We start from the raw sequence: 19,543 nt of genomic DNA, 5'->3' as shown, positions 1-19,543 counted from the left end.
AGTGATAACACCATCCTTAATAATTCACACATCACAAAGCCAGCTATACAAGTGAATCATCATCATTGTCATCATCTCAAAATGTTTCTAAAAATCATCTGCATCATCATGGCCTTCCACCACCGAACAAAAGGATTCCTTGACCGTCATCTTTACTTGGGACCAGACGTCTAGAAACCTTTTTATGGACTTGTTAAAAAGTGTACAAAAGTAATGATACACTAGATTTTAGAATGGAGAATAACTTTCTTTTATTAAGAACAAAAATGGTGAGCTCCATTTGGATTTAGCTAAAAACCTACTTCTCGTAAGCCTGTGACTAACAATTCCTCCTCATGCTACTTTTAAAGATGCTCCCAATTTCATTTCATGAAATTCTCTAATGAATTAAATCAAGAGATTTCGATAACAAGTCTTTCCTTAGTTTCCATCCAAAAGCTGAATATCCCTCAAAATAATTGTGATAACATGTAGTCTTCACGATCGAGTTTGAGGTGGATTCCTTTTTTATTACAATTAAACCATTAAGGTAGTGGTTGAGAAAACACATTCACCTTGCATGGATATATTTTTTCCCATCATTATTATTATTTTGAGACTTATTATTTTTAGGTTGTCCGATCTCAACTGAATTTCACCAAAAAAATAAATAACAATGATGTGTCAAGGTCTCATAACAAACATATTTCATAAGAGTCGCTGGACGAAACCACCATCAAGGAAATCAAGTCGAAACAATGGATATAGTCTTTCATTTATAGACACAAGGAGATCGCTCAATTGTAAATTGTTTGAAATGAGCTTGAAATGGGTGCCATGACTTAATTCAAAGGTATAAAATACACGTGTGTCAGTTCTTTGACATAGTTCTTCCTTTGTTTCATAGCCCACGTTACTAGATCATAGAGATAGTAATGTTAGTGGAGATTTGAGAGCTATATATCATGAAAAAAAACAAAGACATCAATAAGTTAACAGAGATGTTCAACAGAGAGGCCGTCTTGGGTTATGGAGCATATGTATTAAAAGCTAGTGATAAAGTGAAGTAAAGCATTTAAGAGGATAAGAATATTAAAATATTTAGTGTCATGGATAATTTAATGAATACATATTAGGAATAGGTAGTGTGAAAAATTTAATGTTAAGGTTATGCCGTATACACATCTCATATACACGTATTATCACTATTATTTGTAAAGATTTATTAACAAGTCGCTTTGGCCGAGTGGTTAAGGCGTGTGGCTGCTAAGTACATGGGGTTTCCCCGCGAGAGTTCGAATCTCTCAGGCAATGTTGTTTTTTTAGCTAATATAACACTAGAAAAATATTATCTCACCACCTTACATTTTTAACAAACTGAAATAAAATATGGTTGAACTATTTACGTCCAAAGCCACATACTAGTAACTTTTCCATGTATTGAAAAATACATTTAAAATTGAGATAAGAAATTTTGGTCCTTAGTAGTGTCAACATTACCAGAGAACTTATAGAAAACCATTGCTATTGGGAAAACATTAATAACATGATAACTAACTAAACATGCAATATGTTTTCCTAATCCTTGAGATCAATAACAAGCCATCTCACGCCCATAAAGGATGCCTAAGGAGTGTCAATGAGTTGGCCAAGATGGTATGATGGCTATTATATCATAATTTGTCTACAACATTCTCATAGAAAGTTATTCTTTAAGTGTTTTAAACTTGGAACTTTAACAACATAATCCTTTTTGTATAAAACTTAACTCATTATTCACTGACACATTAATAACTTCAAAACCTCACTTTAATGACTCTTGACTAACTTAATCGTCAAAGTGTTTAATGGCACATCACCCTATTTCTCAAGTAATTGTTGTTTTTAAAATTAAACTAACTCATAAGTTATTGAACTTAAGTATGACCTAATTAAAGGTTTTTTTATATGATACAAAATGAATATTCTTCCAAGTCTCTTGTTCTCTGATTCAATTCTAACATAAGAATGACATAATTAGTGATAACACCATCATTAATAATTCACACATCATAAAGCCAACTATACAAGTGAATCATCATCATTGTCATCATCTCAAAATGTTTCTAAAAATCATCTGCATCGTCATGGCCTTCCACCACCGAACAAAAGGATTCCTTGACTGTCATCTTTACTTGGGACCAGATGTCTAGAAACCTTTTTATGGACTTGTTAAAAACTGTACAAAAGTAATGATACACTAGATTTTAGAATGGAGAATAACTTTCTTTTATTAAGAACAAAAATGGTGAGCTCCATTTGGATTGAGCTAAAACCCTACTTCTCGTAAGCCTGTGACTAATAATTCCTCCTCATGCTACTTTTAAAGATGCTCCGAATTTCATTTCATGAAATTCTCAAATGAATTAAATCTAGAGATTTCGATAACAAGTCTTTCCTTAGTTTCCATCCAAAAGCTGAATATCCCTCAAAATAATTGTGATAACATGTAGTCTTCACGATCGAGTTTGAGGTGGATTCCTTTTTTATTACAATTAAACCATTAAGGTAGTGGTTGAGAAAACACATTCACCTTGCATGGATATATTTTTTCCCATCATTATTATTATTTTGAGACTTATTATTTTTAGGTTGTCCGATCTCAACTGAATTTCACCAAAAAAATAAATAACAATGATGTGTCAAGGTCTCATAACAAACATATTTCATAAGAGTCGCTGGACGAAACCACCATCAAGGAAATCAAGTCGAAACAATGGATATAGTCTTTCATTTATAGACACAAGGAGATCGCTCAATTGTAAATTGTTTGAAATGAGCTTGAAATGGGTGCCATGACTTAATTCAAAGGTATAAAATACACGTGTGTCAGTTCTTTGACATAGTTCTTCCTTTGTTTCATAGCCCACGTTACTAGATCATAGAGATAGTAATGTTAGTGGAGATTTGAGAGCTATATATAATGAAAAAAGAACAAAGACATCAATAAGTTAATAGAGATGTTCAACAGAGAGGCCGTCTTGGGTTATGGAGCATATGTATTAAAAGCTAGTGATAAAGTGAAGTAAAGCATTTAAGAGGATAAGAATATTAAAATATTTAGTGTCATGGATAATTTAATGAATACATATTAGGAATAGGTAGTGTGAAAAATTTAATGTTAAGGTTATGCCGTATACACATCTCATATACACGTATTATCACTATTATTTGTAAAGATTTATAAACAAGTCGCTTTGGCCGAGTGGTTAAGGCGTGTGCCTGCTAAGTACATAAGGGTTTCCCCGCAAGAGCTCGAATCTCTCAGGCGACGTTGTTTTTTAGCTAATATACCACTAGAAAAATATTATCTCACCACCTTACATTTTTAACAAACTGAAATAAAATATGGTTGAACTATTTACGTCCAAAGCCACATACTAGTAACTTTTCCATGTATTGAAAAATACATTTAAAATTGAGATAAGAAATTTTGGTCCTTAGTAGTGTCAACATTACCAGAGAACTTATAGAAAACCATTGCTATTGGGAAAACATTAATAACATGATAACTAACTAAACATGCAATATGTTTTCCTAATCCTTGAGATCAATAACAAGCCATCTCACGCCCATAAAGGATGCCTAAGGAGTGTCAATGAGTTGGCCAAGATGGTATGATGGCTATTATATCTTAATTTGTCTACAACATTCTCATAGAAAGTTATTCTTTAGGTGTTTTAAACTTGGAACTTTAACAACATAATCCTTTTTGTATAAAACTTAACTCATTATTCACTGACACGTTAATAACTTCAAAACCTCACTTTAATGACTCTTGACTAACTTAATCGTCAAAGTGTTTAATGGCACATCACCCTATTTCTCAAGTAATTGTTGTTTTTAAAATTAAACTAACTCATAAGTTATTGATCTTAAGTATGACCTAATTAAAGGTTTTTTTCTATGATACAAAATGAATATTCTTCCAAGTCTCTTGTTCTCTGATTCAATTCTAACATAAGAATGACATAATTAGTGATAACCCCATCATTAATAATTCACACATCATAAAGCCACCTATACAAGTGAATCATCATCATTGTCATCATCTCAAAATGTTTCTAAAAATCATTTGCATCATCATGGCCTTCCACCACCGAACAAAAGGATTGCTTGACCGTCATCTTTACTTGGGACCAGATGTCTAGAAACCTTTTTATGGACTTGTTAAAAAGTGTACAAAAGTAATGATACACTAGATTTTAGAATGGAGAATAACTTTCTTTTATTAAGAACAAAAATGGTGAGCTCCATTTGGATTTAGCTAAAAACCTACTTCTCGTAAGCCTGTCACTAAAAATTCCTCCTCATGCTACTTTTAAAGATGCTCCCAATTTCCTTTCATGAAATTCTCTAATGAATTAAATCAAGAGATTTCGATAACAAGTCTTTCCTTAGTTTCCATCCAAAAGCTGAATATCCCTCAAAGTAATTGTGATAACATGTAGTATTCACGATCGAGTTTGAGGTGGATTCCTTTTTTATTACAATTAAACCATTAAGGTAGTGGCTGAGAAAACACATTCACCTTGCATGGATATATTATTTCCCATCATCATTATTATTTTGAGACTTATTATTTTTAGGTTGTCCGATCTCAACTGAATTTCACCAAAAAAATAAATAACAATGATGTGTTAAGGTCTCATAACAAACATATTTCATAAGAGTCGCTGGACGAAACCACCATCAAGGAAATCAAGTCGAAACAATGGATATAGTCTTTCATTTATAAACACAAGGAGATCGCTCAATTGTAAATTGTTTGAAATGAGCTTGAAATGGGTGCCATGACTTAATTCAAAGGTATAAAATACACGTGTGTCAGTTCTTTGACATAGTTCTTCCTTTGTTTCATAGCCCACGTTACTAGATCATAGAGATAGTAATGTTAATGGAGATTTGAGAGCTATATATCATGAATAAAAAACAAAGACATCAATAAGTTAATAGAAATGTTCAACAGAGAGGCCGTCTTGGGTTATGGAGCATATGTATTAAAAGCTAGTGATAAAGTGAAGTAAAGCATTTAAGAGGATAAGAATATTAAAATATTTAGTGTCATGGATAATTTAATGAATACATATTAGGAATAGGTAGTGTGAAAAATTTAATGTTAAGGTTATGCCGTATACACATCTCATATACACGTATTATCACTATTATTTGTAAAGATTTATTAACAAGTCGCTTTGGCCGAGTGGTTAAGGCGTGTGGTTGCTAAGTACATGGGGTTTCCCCGCGAGAGTTCGAATCTCTCAGGCAATGTTGTTTTTTTAGCTAATATATCACTAGAAAAATATTATCTCACCACCTTACATTTTTAACGAACTGAAATAAAATATGGTTGAACTATTTACGTCCAAAGCCACATACTAGTAACTTTTCCATGTATTAAAAAATACATTTAAAATTGAGATCAGAAATTTTGGTCCTTAGTAGTGTAAACATTACCAGAGAACTTATAGAAAACCATTGCTATTGGGAAAACATGAATAACATGATAAATAACTAAACATGCAATATGTTTTCCTAATCCTTGAGATCAATAACAAGCCATCTCACGCCCATTAAGGATGCCTAACGAGTGTCAATGAACTGGTCAAGATGGTATGATGGCTATTATATCTTAATTTGTCTATAACATTCTCATAGAAAGTTATCCTTTAAGGGTTTCAAACTTTGAACTTTAACACCATAATCCTTTTTCTATAAAACCTAACTCATTATTCATTGACACATTAATAAATTCAAAACCTTACTTTGATGACTCTTGACTAACTTAACCGTCAAAGTGTTTAATTGCACATCACCCTATTTGTCAAGAAATTGTTGTTTTTAAAATTAAACTAACTCATAAGTTATTGATCTTAAGTATGACCTAATTAAAGGTTTTTTTATATGATACAAAATGAATATTCTTCCAAGTCTGTTGTTCTCTGATTCAATTCTAACATAAGAATGACATAATTAGTGATAACATCATCATTAATAATTCACACATCATAAAGCCAACTATACAAGTGAATCATCATCTAAAAAGGTTTTAAAAATCATCTGCATCATCACGGCCTTCCACCACCGAACAAAAGGATTCCTTGACCGTCATCTTTACTTCGGACCAGATGTCTAGAAACCTTTTTATGGACTTGTTTAAAAGTTGACAAAAGTAATGATACACTAGATTTTAGAATGGAGAATAACTTTCTTTTATTAAGAACAAAAATGGTGAGCTCCATTTGTATTTATCTTAAAACCTACTTTTCGTAAGCGTGTGACTAACAATTCCTCCTCATGTTACTTTTAAAGATGCTCCCAATTTCATTTCATGAAATTCTCTAATGAATTAAATCAAGAGATTTCGATAACAAGTCTTTCCTTAGTTTCCATCAAAAAGCTGAATATCCCTCAAAATAATTGTGATAACATGTAGTCTTCACGGTCGAGTTTGAGGTGGATTCCTTTTTTATTACAATTAAATCATTAAGGTAGTGGCTGAGAAAACACATTCACCTTGCATGGATATATTTTTTCCCATCATTATTATTATTTTGAGACTTATTATTTTTAGGTTGTCCGATCTCAACTGAATTTCACCAAAAAAATAAATAACAATGATTTGTCAAGGTCTCATAACAAACATATTTCATAAGAGTCGCTGGACAAAACCACCATCAAGGAAATCAAATCGAAACATTGGATATAGTCTTTCTTTTATAGACACAAGGATATCACTCAATTGTAAATTTTTTGTCATGAGCTTGAAATGGGTGCCATGACTTAATTCAAAGGTTTAAAATACACGTGTGTCAGTTCTTTGACATAGTTCTTCCTGTGTTTCATAGCCCACGTTACTAGATCATTGAGATAGTAATGTCAGTGGAGATTTGAGAGCTATATATCATGAAAAAACAAAACAAAGACATCAATAAGTTAATAGAGATGTTCAACAGAGAGGTCGTCTTGGGTTATGGAGCATATGTATTATAAGCTAATGATAAAGTGAAGTAAAGCATTTAAGAGGATAAGAATATTAAAATATTTAGTGTCATGGATAATTAAATGAATACATATTAGGAATAGGTAGTGTGAAAAATTTAATGTTATGGTTATGCCGTATACACATCACATATACACGTATTATCCCTATTATTTGTAAAGATTTATTAACAAGTCGCTTTGGCTGAGTGGTTAAGGCGTGTGGCTGCTAAGTACATGTGGTTTCCCAGTGAGAGTTCGAATCTCTTAGGCGATGTTGTTTTTTAGCTAATATATCACTAGAAAAATATTATCTCACCACCTTACATTTTTAACAAACTGAAATAAAATATGATTGAAATATTTACGTCCAAAGCCACATACTAGTAAGTTTTCCATGTATTGAAAAATACATTTAAAATTGAGATAAGAAATTTTGGTCCTTAGTAGTGTCAACATTACCAGAGAACTTATAGAAAACCATTGATATTGGGAAAATTTTAATAACATGATAACTAACTAAACATCCAATATGTTTTCGTAATCCTTGAGATAATTAGCAAGCCATCTCACGCCCATTAAGGATGCCTAAGGAGTGTCAATGAACAGGTCAAGATGGTATGATGGTTGTTATATCTTAATTTGTCTATAAAATTCTCATAGAAAATTATCCTTTAAGGGTTTCAAACTTGGAACTTTAACACCATAATCGTTTTTGTATAAAACCTAACTCATTATTCATTGACACATTAATAACTTCAAAACCTTACTTTGATGACTCTGGACTAACTTAATCGTCAAAGTGTTTAATGGCACATCACCCTATTTGTCAAGAAAGTGTTGTTTTTAAAATTAAACTAACTCATAAGTTATTGATCTTAGGTATGACCTAATAAAAGGTTTTTTTATATGATACAAAATGAATATTCTTCCAAGTCTCTTGTACTCTGTTTCAATTCTAACATAAGAATGACATAATTGTGATCACACCATCATTAATAATTCACACATCACAAAGCCAACTATACAAGTGAATCATCATCATTGTCATCATCTCAAAATGTTTTAAAAATCATCTGCATCATCATGGCCTTCCACCACCGAACAAAAGGATTCCTTGACCGGCATCTTTACTTCGGACCAGATGTCTAGAAACCTTTTTATGGACTTGTTTAAAAGTGGACAAAAGTAATGATACACTAGATTTTAGAATGGAGAATAACTTTCTTTTATTAAGAACAAAAATGGTGAGCTCCATTTGGATTTAGCTAAAAATCTACTTCTCGTAAGCCCGTGACTAACAATTCCTCCTCATGCTACTTTTAAAGATGCTCCCTATTTCATTTCATGAAATTCTCTAATGAATTAAATCAAGAGATTTCGATAACAAGTCTTTACTTAGTTTCCATCCTAAAGCTGAATATCCCTCAAAATAATTGTGATAACATGTAGTCTTCACGTTCGAGTCTGAGGTGGATTCCTTTTTTATTACAATTAAATCATTAAGGTAGTGGCTGAGAAAACACATTCACCTTGAATGGATATATTTTTTCCCATCATTATTATTATTTTGAGACTTATTATTTTTAGGTTGTACGATCTAAACTGAATTTCACCAAAATAAATAAATAACAATGATGTGTCAAGATCTCATAACAAACATATTTCATAGAGTCGCTGGACAAAACCACCATCAAGGAAATCAAGTCGAAACAATGGATATAGCCTTTTATTTATAGACACGAGGAGATCACTCAATTGTAAATTGTTTGTCATGAGCTTGAAATGGGTGCCATGACTTAATTCAAAGGTATAAAATACATGTATGTCAGTTCTTTGACATAGTTCTTCCTTTGCTTCATAGCCCACGTTACTAGATCACAAAGATAGTAATGTCAGTGGAGATTTGAGAGCTACATATCATGAAAAAAAACAAAGACATCAATAAGTTAATAGAGATGTTCAACAGAGAGGCCGTCTTGGGTTATAGAGCATATATACTAAAAGCTAGTGATAAAGTGAAGTAAAGCATTGAAGAGGATAGGAATATTAAAATATTTAGTGTCATGGATAATTTAATGAATACATATTAGCAATACGTAGTGTTAAAAATTTAAGGTTAAGGTTATGTCGTATACACATCACATATACACGTATTATCACTATTATTTGTAAAGATTTATTGACAAGTCACTTTGGCCGAGTGGTTAAGGTGTGTGCCTGCTATGTACATGGGGTTTCCCCGCGAGAGTTCGAATCTCTTTGGCGATGTTGTTTTTTCAGCTAATATATCACTAGAAAAATATTATCTCACCACCTTACATTTTTAACAAACTCAAATAAAATTTGGTTGAACTATTTATCTCCAAAGCCACATTCTAGTAACTTTTCCATGAATTGAAAAATAAATTTAAAATTGAGATAAGAAATTTTGGTCCTTAGTAGTGTCAGCATTACCAGAGAACATATAGAAAACCATTGGTATTGGGAAATCATTAATACCATGATAACTAACTAAACATCCAATATGTCTTCCTAATCCTTAAGATAATTAGCAAGCCATCTCACGCCCATTAAGGATGCCTAAGGAGTGTCAATGAATTGGTCAAGATGGTATGATGGCTATTATATCTTAATTTGTCTACAACATTCTCATAGAAAGTTATCCTTTAAGGGTTTTAAACATGGAACTTTAACACCATAATCCTTTTTGTATAAAACCTAACTCATTATTCACTAACACATTAATAACTTCAAAACCTCACTTTAATGACTCTTGACTAACTTAATCATAAGTTATTTGTTAGATGGTGTGGCTAGTGATCGAGAGGGGGGGTGAATAGATCACCTCTTTGAAATTTAACGGATTTGAAATTTTATCAGAGTTTTCAAAGTTGGCGGAAAAATCAGTCCCGAATCGACTTCCGTCTATTCTGAACCGCTACTAGAAAGCCGGACACACAAGTTTAATTGCTGGATTTTAATGAGAATGACCGAAACAATTCACACCAGAATTTTAACTAATTGAATGCACTTATCATTAAAGTCTATTTCCAATGAATAAAATCTAGCTAACCGTTTTGTCAAACAGTTGGTGTGTATGTGATCGATGATAAACATCAATGGAGTTTGATTAAAAGTTTTCTTGCCACTGCTGTCTTGCAACAGGAACAATCACCACACACTAACTGAAATTACGAAAACAGTTTTAAAACGTAAAGAGGAGTAAGGTAAGAAAACGATACCCAGAGATTTGGTAAGGAAGTTCCCCACGTCGTCCTCGCGTGTGGGTACGTCTCCCTCTTAATTTCAAATGAAATTGAGAACTTTGATTATAAATTTTTGCCGAATCCGTTGATACAAGGTTATGATACAAAGACAGAATTCTAAACTCTAAGAACTTCTTCTTGTATGAACCTTCACTTGATCTGAGCACGATCAAGATTTTCCTACACGAAATTGCAAGGAATTCACCGGTTCCACGACCTGCTTGCGAAATCCTCCGATCTCCAAACGCAACGCTGCGGCTGAATATGTTCTGCAAACGTGACTCCCAAACCCTCAAGAACACTCCAGTTCTTGAAGGACAAACCAGTAGGTTTTTCCTAGAAACCCCCTTCAATCTTCAACTCAGCTAGATCCTCGATCGTTCCACTGCAAACCACAGCTAGATCCTTGATCGTACCACTGAACGTTATCTCGATGCTTCTTTAATCCAAAGAACAAGAATGGTTATGTGTAAATGTTCTTGAAGAAAAGTGATTGAGAAGATGAAGAAGATGAAGTCTCTTTCAGGTTTCTAATTGCTCTCAAACAATTGCTCCAACACTGCTTTTGATCTTGTGTTCAATTGTTTTTCCCTCAATGAATTCGTTGTCTGCACTGCTTTCATAACCTGTCTTATATATGCTACAAAAACAGTTGTTGTTATAACACAAAACAACTTTATGTATTGATACATAAGAGTGTGCATCGATGCATACTGTAGGATATGTGAATTTTTGGTGAAATTGATTATTCATGTATCGATGCAAAAGTCGTGTGTATCGATGCATGTGCTTATTACACTAGTATGTATCGATGCCTGATGCGTATGTGTTGATACACAGGCTGTTTCAATTAGTCATGTATCGATGCAGGGATCGTGTGGATCGATGCATAGAGTCTTTTGCCTTTCATGTATTGATGCATGACTCGTATGCATCGATGCATACTGAACAAAAATGTTTTGTGATTTATCACATGCTGTGTGTATCGATGCAGAGGTTTATGTATTGATGCATACTGACACCAAATGCATTTTAATTGTTATTTTGAGGGAAGTATCAATGTAGGTCTATATGTACAGTTATGCAACAATAGAGTGGGATGAAAAATATAATAAAACACACATGTATCATGTAATGCAATGCACAACCAACATTTGGATGATGATCACACAATTTGCTATCATTAAAAATTAATTCAAGGTAAAGAATTCTCTCACAAACTCCCCCTTTTTGATGATGGCAAATTCTTGGCAAGATGTGTGATACTCCCCCTGAGTTTGTGCATATCTGCATTTTCTTCCCCTTTGTCAACATCAAAAAGAGGAAGAAACAGATTTATCAAGGCAGCATAGTGTAGCAAGACATGGCAAAAAAATGGATAACAGGCTATCAATCACAAAGAATGAAGCGTCAAAGTAAAGAATCATTCACAAGGAATGAAGAATAAGGGCAATAACAATAGAGATAAACAGAATTATAAAAGCATTTTAAAGATACGAACGAGTTTAAGAGTTACATAAGCTAAACCATATATTGTGCAACAAAATAAAACTTGAGCAATATGAAATGAAATGCAGTGAGATGAAAAGATGGTTGGTTAATTTGGATTGTTGCCACCACAGGACTCCTCATCATGTCTGTCAGGATCTCTGTAGCTTGGCGGAGGCGGAGGAGGAGGCATTGTGTCTGGATTTTGGCCCATGAAGGAGTATTGCCTAAATCGGTTCTGAACTTCAATGCTTCTAAAGCTGTCCATAATACCAGGATTTTCACGGCAGTCATCCATAAAGCCGGACATTTCGTTGTAGAAAACCTGATGCCATTTAACCAAGTCTTGGTGCCAAGCGTGTTGACTCTGATACATCCGTGTATGCTCATCATGCCAGTCCCGATGCTCGTTGTGCCATTCAGATTGTTGAACATGCCAGTACCGTGCTTCTTCATGGCGTTCTTTGTTGACAATTTCCATCTGTTGAAGCATATGAGTGATGTCCGCATTTGGTGTTGAGGCTGAAGTACCACCGGAGAACGGAGGGGCTGTAGGTTCAGGTACATAGTTGGTAGGAGACCACCTTCGTGGCACCCAATCACCCCAACCAGTATTGGCCTCAGCTTGTGGTGCATCTGTTTCAGCCGCATCCTGCATTTCTTCATCAGGCTGATCTTCAGCAACATGGATGCGTCCCGAGGGCACGTCAAAGTTGTAAATTCTGGTTTTGGATTTTCTTTCGAAGAAATAGACACATTTGCGGTCCTTGTCCCACCGATATCCCATATGCGATAGAGTGGCAGAGTCAAACTCTTGGGCAGCAGATGGAGATAGGAAAGGAACAATAGGTATTGCAACTTTCCAAAACTTAAGAATTTTCATTATTTGAGAGGCATAACCTAGAGCCACATTCTTGGAGCTGTCTCGCACAAAAAATAGACGTTTTACAAAGTAGTTCGCCCAATTTAGGAGAACCTTATTTTGCAGAATGTAGAGAAGATGTATGCTAGGCCTATCCAACCGAGAGTGTCCGCTGTTTGTTGGACGCAGAATATGTGTGATAATCCAGTGAAGAATACGCGGAGTTTGCTTGATCATACCTGACGTGACGTGTTCATCCTCACTCAAGGGTCTATCAATCTTTAGGATAGAAGTTGTAAAGTCCTTCATGTCAAATTCAGGATCAAAATGCAGGTCATGCCAGCACTTGAAAACCATCGACGGAGGCGGCATTTGAAATACCGTTTCCCAATCAGAGGCTTCAAAGGTATATGTTCTGACTCCGATAGAACACCGAAACATATAGCCTCTACCAGTTTGTAACCCAGCATAAAAGATCCGAATGAAATCCTCATGATAATCATCCTTTGTGGACAGAAACGACCCAAGTCTTTGTGCTTGTAAGAGTTCAACCACTTCATTTAGGTGTAGGTGAATAGCATCTGTTTTATCAAAGACGTGAGGTTTCATGACTAACATTGTCTTGAAGGACTCTTCAAATTCAGCAGCAACAGCAGGATGAAGTAGCTCTAAGGCATTTGAAGGGACTTCTGGTGGTTGCTGAGATGTACCGGCTGTTTCCTTTCCCTTTCCTTTTCCTTTGGCTCTGGCTGGAATAGTGCGTGGAGGCATGGTGATGTGAGATTTAGGGTTTTAGAGAGAGAGTGAAGATGAGGAGGATTAGGGTTAGCCACTGGTTTTGGGGTTTTTGAGGGCAGATGATATGAAGTCTTGAGATAGGAAGTGATATGATTGGCTGATGTGTCGATGCATGAGAGAGAAAGAAATGCATTTAATTCAGATAGCATCAGTATGTATCGATGCAGGAGGTCATGCGTCGATGCCAAATATTCACAATGGGCATGTGTATCGATACATGCGATGGATGCATCGATGCATCCTGAAGCAGTTTTTAAAAAATTGAATTTCAGAATGTATGGATCGATGCTTGCTTCGTTTGTGTCGATGCATACTGATGCTGAACTGGCTTTTAGTGAATTTTAATGCAGTATGAATATGCATTATGCACTATGTCATGATGATTATGCTCAAGAGAGATTCAGAAGTCAGATTGTTAATGTGCACACAATATAGACAAGGAATATATGCAATCAAATTTTATGTCAATTAGAGTGAGAACATTTGTTTTAACATACACAATCACTTAGCAATAAGGAAATTGTAGAAAGGATTGATATTACCTCTGTTGGAGAACTCTTGTGATGGATAATTGACATCTAAAACAGCTCTTATCAACCATAGTGAGGCATAATATAATTAAGAGGTAACATGCTTATGACATCAATTGAGAAAGATCTAAGATTCCCAATTCGCGACGAATGTTGAAGAAAGGTTCCGTTGCCAACGGTTTAGTGAAAATATCAGCAAGCTGATTTTTGGAATCAACGTGCTCAAAGACAACGTCTTCTTTTTCAACATGATCACGAAGGAAATGATGTCTAATCTCTATGTGTTTAGTGCGTGAGTGTAAAACAGGGTTTTTTGTAAGGTTTATGGAACTAGTGTTGTCACATTTGATAGGAATACGTTTTAGTTGAATGTTGAAGTCTTGTAGTTGCTGCTTCAGCCATAAAATCTGAGCGCAACAACTACCGGCTGCAACGTATTCTGCCTCTGCAGTTGACAAGGCCACGGAAACTTGCTTTTTGCTATGCCAACTGACCAAGGAATTTGAAAACAGGTGACATGTACCACTTGTGCTTTTCCTATCTGATTTGCAGCCAGCAAAATCAGAATCGGAGTACCCTACTAAGCTGCAATCACTTCCTTTGGAATACCAAAGCCCATATTTAGGTGTTCCATGAAGATATCTAAATATGCGCTTCACCGCTTTTAGGTGCGATTCCTTAGGATTTGATTGATAGCGTGCACACATACAAACACTAAACATGATGTCAGGTCTAGAAGCAGAAAGATACAAGAGAGATCCAATCATACCTCTGAACCTTTTGACATCTACACACTTACCGTGCTCATCCTAATCTAGATTTCCGTTGGTAGGCATTGGGGTGTCAATCGATTTTGAGTCATTCATTCCAAAGAGCTTGAGTAGTTCTCTGCAGTATTTTGTTTGACATACTACTGTACCCTCATCAAGTTGCTTTATTTGCAGTCCTAGGAAGTAGTTCAGCTCCCCCATTAGACTCATCTCAAATTCACCCTGCATAACCTTAGAAAATTCTTCGACCAAGTGTATGTTAGTTGAACCAAATATGATATCGTCGACATAAACTTGAACTAAAAGAATGTGCTTCCCTTTGTGTTTAATAAAGAGAGTATTGTCCACTTTACCTCTTGAATATCCATGATCAATTAGGAATTTGCTAAGTCTTTCATACCAAACCCGAGGGGCTTGTTTAAGACCATACAAAGCTCGTTTTAATTTGTACACATGATCTGGATTTTCAGCATTTTCAAAACCGGGAGGTTGTGAAACATATACTTCTTCATTTATGACACCATTAAGAAAGGCACTCTTTACGTCCATTTGGTAAAGCTTAAAGTCCTTAGAGCACGCATAGGCAAGCAAAAGACGTATAGCTTCAAGGCGAGCAACTGGAGCATAAGTTTCCTCATAGTCTATGCCCTCCTCTTGGTTATACCCTTGTGCTACTAAACGTGCCTTGTTCCTAGTAATCACTCCGTTTTCATCAAGCTTGTTCCTAAAAACCCACTTAGTGCCTATGATATGATGATCTCGTGGACGAGGGACAAGTTCCCAAACGTCATTTCTTTTAAATTGATTAAGCTCTTCTTGCATGGCCATTAGCCAAAATTCATCAATCAAGGCCTCTTTGGCATTCTTAGGTTCTACTTGTGAAACAAACGCGAAGTGAGAACAAAAATTACTTATCTTAGAACGAGCCATTACTCCCTTTGAAATGTCTCCCAAGATGTTGTCAATGGGATGGTCTTTTGAGGATCTCCAAGTTGTTGGAAGATCATTCACTTCAGCTGTCTTTTCTTCCTCAATTTCTTCATGACTAGTGTTTTCCTCCTCATGGGCAGCTGTTTTGGACTGATCAGTTTCCTCAACAGCTTCCTTGAGTATGTCTTCTGTAGATACACCTGCGTCATCAAAAGAAATACCTTTTCCGACATTTTTCGGATAAGACTCATCAAAAGAAACATGAACAGATTCTTCAACAGTAAGTAAACGCTTATTATACACTCTATATGCTTTACTTGACAGTGAGTAACCAAGAAAGATACCTTCATCCGCTTTTGCATCAAACTTCCCAATGTTTTCCTTACCGTTATTCAAAACAAAACATTTACAACCGAATACGTGAAGATGTGACAAGTTTGGTTTTCTTCCTTTCAAAAGTTCATAAGGAGTTTTATTTAAAATAGGGCGAATTAAGATTCTGTTTAAAACATAACAGGCTGTGCTAACAGCATCAGCCCAAAAGTATTTTGGCAATCCGCCCTCATTAAGCATTGTTCTTGCCAACTCCTCTAAAACACGATTTTTACGCTCCACAACGCCATTTTGTTGTGGAGTGCGAGGGGCTGAAAAGTTATGCTCAATACCATACTTGTCACAAAACTTCTCAAAGTGATAATTTTGAAACTCACCACCATGATCGCTACGAATTGTAACTATTTTGGAATTCATTTTGTTTTGGGACAGATTTGCAAAAATTTTAAAAGCAGAAAAAGTTTCATCTTTGCTATGAAGGAATATAGTCCAAGTGAATCTAGAGTAGTCATCAACTATTACAAAGCCATAGTAATTTCCACCTAGGCTCTTTGTCCTAGAAGGTCCAAAGAGGTCCATATGGAGAAGCTCAAGGGGTCGTGAAGTTGAGATTACATTTTTAGATTTAAAAGACACCCTTGTTTGCTTTCCCATTTGGCACGCGTCACATAGGTGGTCTTTTGAAAATTTTATTTTTGGTAGACCGACTACTAGATCCTTAGATACAACCTTATTTAGCAGATCGAAGTTAACATGCGCTAAACGTCTATGCCAAAGCCAAGAATCATCATTCAAGGTGACTAGACATTTGGTATTTGTTAAAGGTACATCAAACAAGTCAAGCATATAGATATTGTTTACTCTTACACCCTTAAACACAATGTTTTGTTCAACATGTTCAATTATGCAGCAAGTTTTCGTAAACGACACTTTATAGCCCATGTCGCATAGTTGACTTATGCTTAACAAATTGTGTTTAAGTCCCTCAACTAAATGGACATTTGAAATAGTAGTGGTGGAGGGATTACCTACACTACCTTTGCCGAGTATAGCTCCTTTGTTGTTGTCTCCATAAGTGACATATCCCTTCTTCTTTGCCTTGAAGTCTATAAAGAGCGATATGTCACCGGTCATGTGCCTCGAGCAGCCGCTGTCAAGAAACCACCTTCTATCTTCGGAGGCAAGGCACTCATCCTACAACATCAAAAGAGAGAAGTTGGTACCCAATTTTCATTGGGTCCAAGTGGGTAAGTGCTAACATGGTTGCCTTTTGGCTTCCATTGATAAATGCCTTTAGGGACAAGAAATCTCCTAAATTTGCATTTCTCAATGGTATGGCCAGCATGGCAACAATAATGACATAAACCATGATGATGTGTTTGTTGTTTCTTGTTCATTGAATCCTTTAGAATAAAAGAGTATTTTGCATATGGAGGATTCAATGACTTCTTAAACAACTTGGGGTCAACGGCATAAGTAACTTTAGGTTGTAGCGCTTTCTCTAATTTGACCTTAAGAGTGTTTACCTCTTTTTGCCAAATATAACAAGCGTCACAATACCTAACTCTACTACATCCGTCAATGTCAATAGTTTTTGAATTTTCTGCAATACTAGTTTTCAATGCTTCTAAATCAATTTCAGCTTTGTTTACTTTACTTTCCAAAAAAGAGAAGATATGTTTGTCGGAAGATAGTCTTTTAAAAGCATCTACAGCTTCGTTATGCAGTTTTTCAAAAGCTATTTTTAGTTCCGAAAAAGACATAGAGGAGAAATTATTGTAATAAGCTTGTTTTACCTTTTTGTCATTGTTTTTCTTCTTGTGGTAGGGCAGATTTTTTGTGTGAGCCATAAGGCACAGATTTGCAGCTTCATCACCATCACTTGAGCTTTGTGTGCTTGATGAATCACTATCACTTTCCCATGCAATATACGCTCTTCTTTGTTTGCTGTACCCTTTTGGCGAATCTTTTCTTTGGTCCTTATACTTCATAGGGCAGTCCGTTTTATAGTGTCCAGATTTACCACAATTAAAACATGATCCTCTTCCTCTACTCTTCTTGTTCTCTTCTTGTTTCGAATTTATAGATTGTCTTCGAAATTTCATGAGATTTTTGTCGGAATGCTTGACTCCATTCTTTCGAATGAATCTATTATATCTCCTTACAAACAGTCCCATTTCCTCATCATCAGAGTCTTTGTCACTACTTGAATCATTGTCGCTTTGCTCTTTTCGTGAGGACTTAGAGCTAGAGGCCACAAGAGCTATTGGCTTCTTCTCTCCCTCTTTGTCTCTTTTCTTCTCCTTTTCCTTCTTACTTTTGTTCTCATATTTTTCAAGACTTTCCAATGCTTGCTGATGTTCTTCCAGCTTTCCAAACAAGGTTGTAATCGTAAGTCTTGTTAGATCGTTGGCTTCCTTGATTGCTGTTACTTTAGGTTGCCACTCCCTGCTAAGACACCTGAGAATTTTATTAGTAGCAATTTCATTGGAAATAGGTTTTCCAAGAGCATTCAATCGGTTAGTTAGATGAGTGAATCTCTTTTGCATGTCAGAGATGGATTCTCCTTGTTTCATGCGAAAGAGCTCAAACTCTTGATTGAGTGTGTTAATGCGGGACTGTTTTACTTCAGTAGTACCCTCATGGGCAACTTCTAAAGCGTCCCACATTTCTTTAGCTGTCGTGCAATGGGATACTCAATAATACTCATCAACACCAAGTGCTGAAATTAACATGTTTCGAGCTCTCCAATCACACGACCACTTTTTCTCATCTTTCTCATTCCAATCATCTTCTGGTTTAGGTACTATGGCGCCAGCTGCATTAGTCATAGTAATTTGAAACTGACCGTTTTCAATGGCAGCCCATACTAACCTATCCACAGAATTTATATGAACTCGCATGCAGTCTTTCCAGTAGCCATAATTTTCACCGTTGAAAATAGGCGCTCTATTATACGCCCCCTTTGGTTCAGAATCCATACTGTTACAGGCAGCCACAGAGCACCAGCGAACCGGCGCTCTGATACCACTTGTTAGACGGTGTGGCTAGTGATCGAGAGGGGGGGTGAATAGATCACCTCTTTGAAATTTAACGGATTTGAAATTTTATCAGAGTTTTCAAAGTTGGCGGAAAAATCAGTCCCGAATCGACTTCCGTCTATTCTGAACCGCTACTAGAAAGCCGGACACACAAGTTTAATTGCTGGATTTTAATGAGAATGACCGAAACAATTCACACCAGAATTTTAACTAATTGAATGCACTTATCATTAAAGTCTATTTCCAATGAATAAAATCTAGCTAACCGTTTTGTCAAACAGTTGGTGTGTATGTGATCGATGATAAACAACAATGGAGTTTGATTAAAAGTTTTCTTGCCACTGCTGTCTTGCAACAGGAACAATCACCACACACTAACTGAAATTACGAAAACAGTTTTAAAACGTAAAGAGGAGTAAGGTAAGAAAACGATACCCAGAGATTTGGTAAGGAAGTTCCCCACGTCGTCCTCGCGTGTGGGTACGTCTCCCTCTTAATTTCAAATGAAATTGAGAACTTTGAT

The 19,543-nt window shown here is 35.5% G+C and overlaps 3 non-coding genes across 3 annotated transcripts; all 3 read left to right on the top strand.

Annotated features, from left to right (window-relative positions):
- The first annotated feature begins 1,211 nt into the window (after window positions 1-1,211).
- On the top strand, window positions 1,212-1,293 carry TRNAS-GCU (transfer RNA serine (anticodon GCU)). Its single transcript has one exon. It is a non-coding gene; the product is annotated as a tRNA-Ser (tRNA).
- A 3,914-nt stretch (window positions 1,294-5,207) lies between these two features.
- Window positions 5,208-5,289, top strand: TRNAS-GCU (transfer RNA serine (anticodon GCU)). Its single transcript has one exon. It is a non-coding gene; the product is annotated as a tRNA-Ser (tRNA).
- Window positions 5,290-9,188: 3,899 nt separating this feature from the next.
- Window positions 9,189-9,270, top strand: TRNAS-GCU (transfer RNA serine (anticodon GCU)). Its single transcript has one exon. It is a non-coding gene; the product is annotated as a tRNA-Ser (tRNA).
- The last annotated feature ends 10,273 nt before the right edge of the window (window positions 9,271-19,543 follow it).

Source organism: Lathyrus oleraceus, chromosome 4, assembly GCF_024323335.1.
Source record: "Lathyrus oleraceus cultivar Zhongwan6 chromosome 4, CAAS_Psat_ZW6_1.0, whole genome shotgun sequence".
In the NCBI taxonomy this organism is placed as follows: Eukaryota; Viridiplantae; Streptophyta; class Magnoliopsida; order Fabales; family Fabaceae; genus Lathyrus; species Lathyrus oleraceus.
Note: the sequence above shows the minus strand (reverse complement) of the source record. Positions and strands in the feature narration are given on the sequence as shown.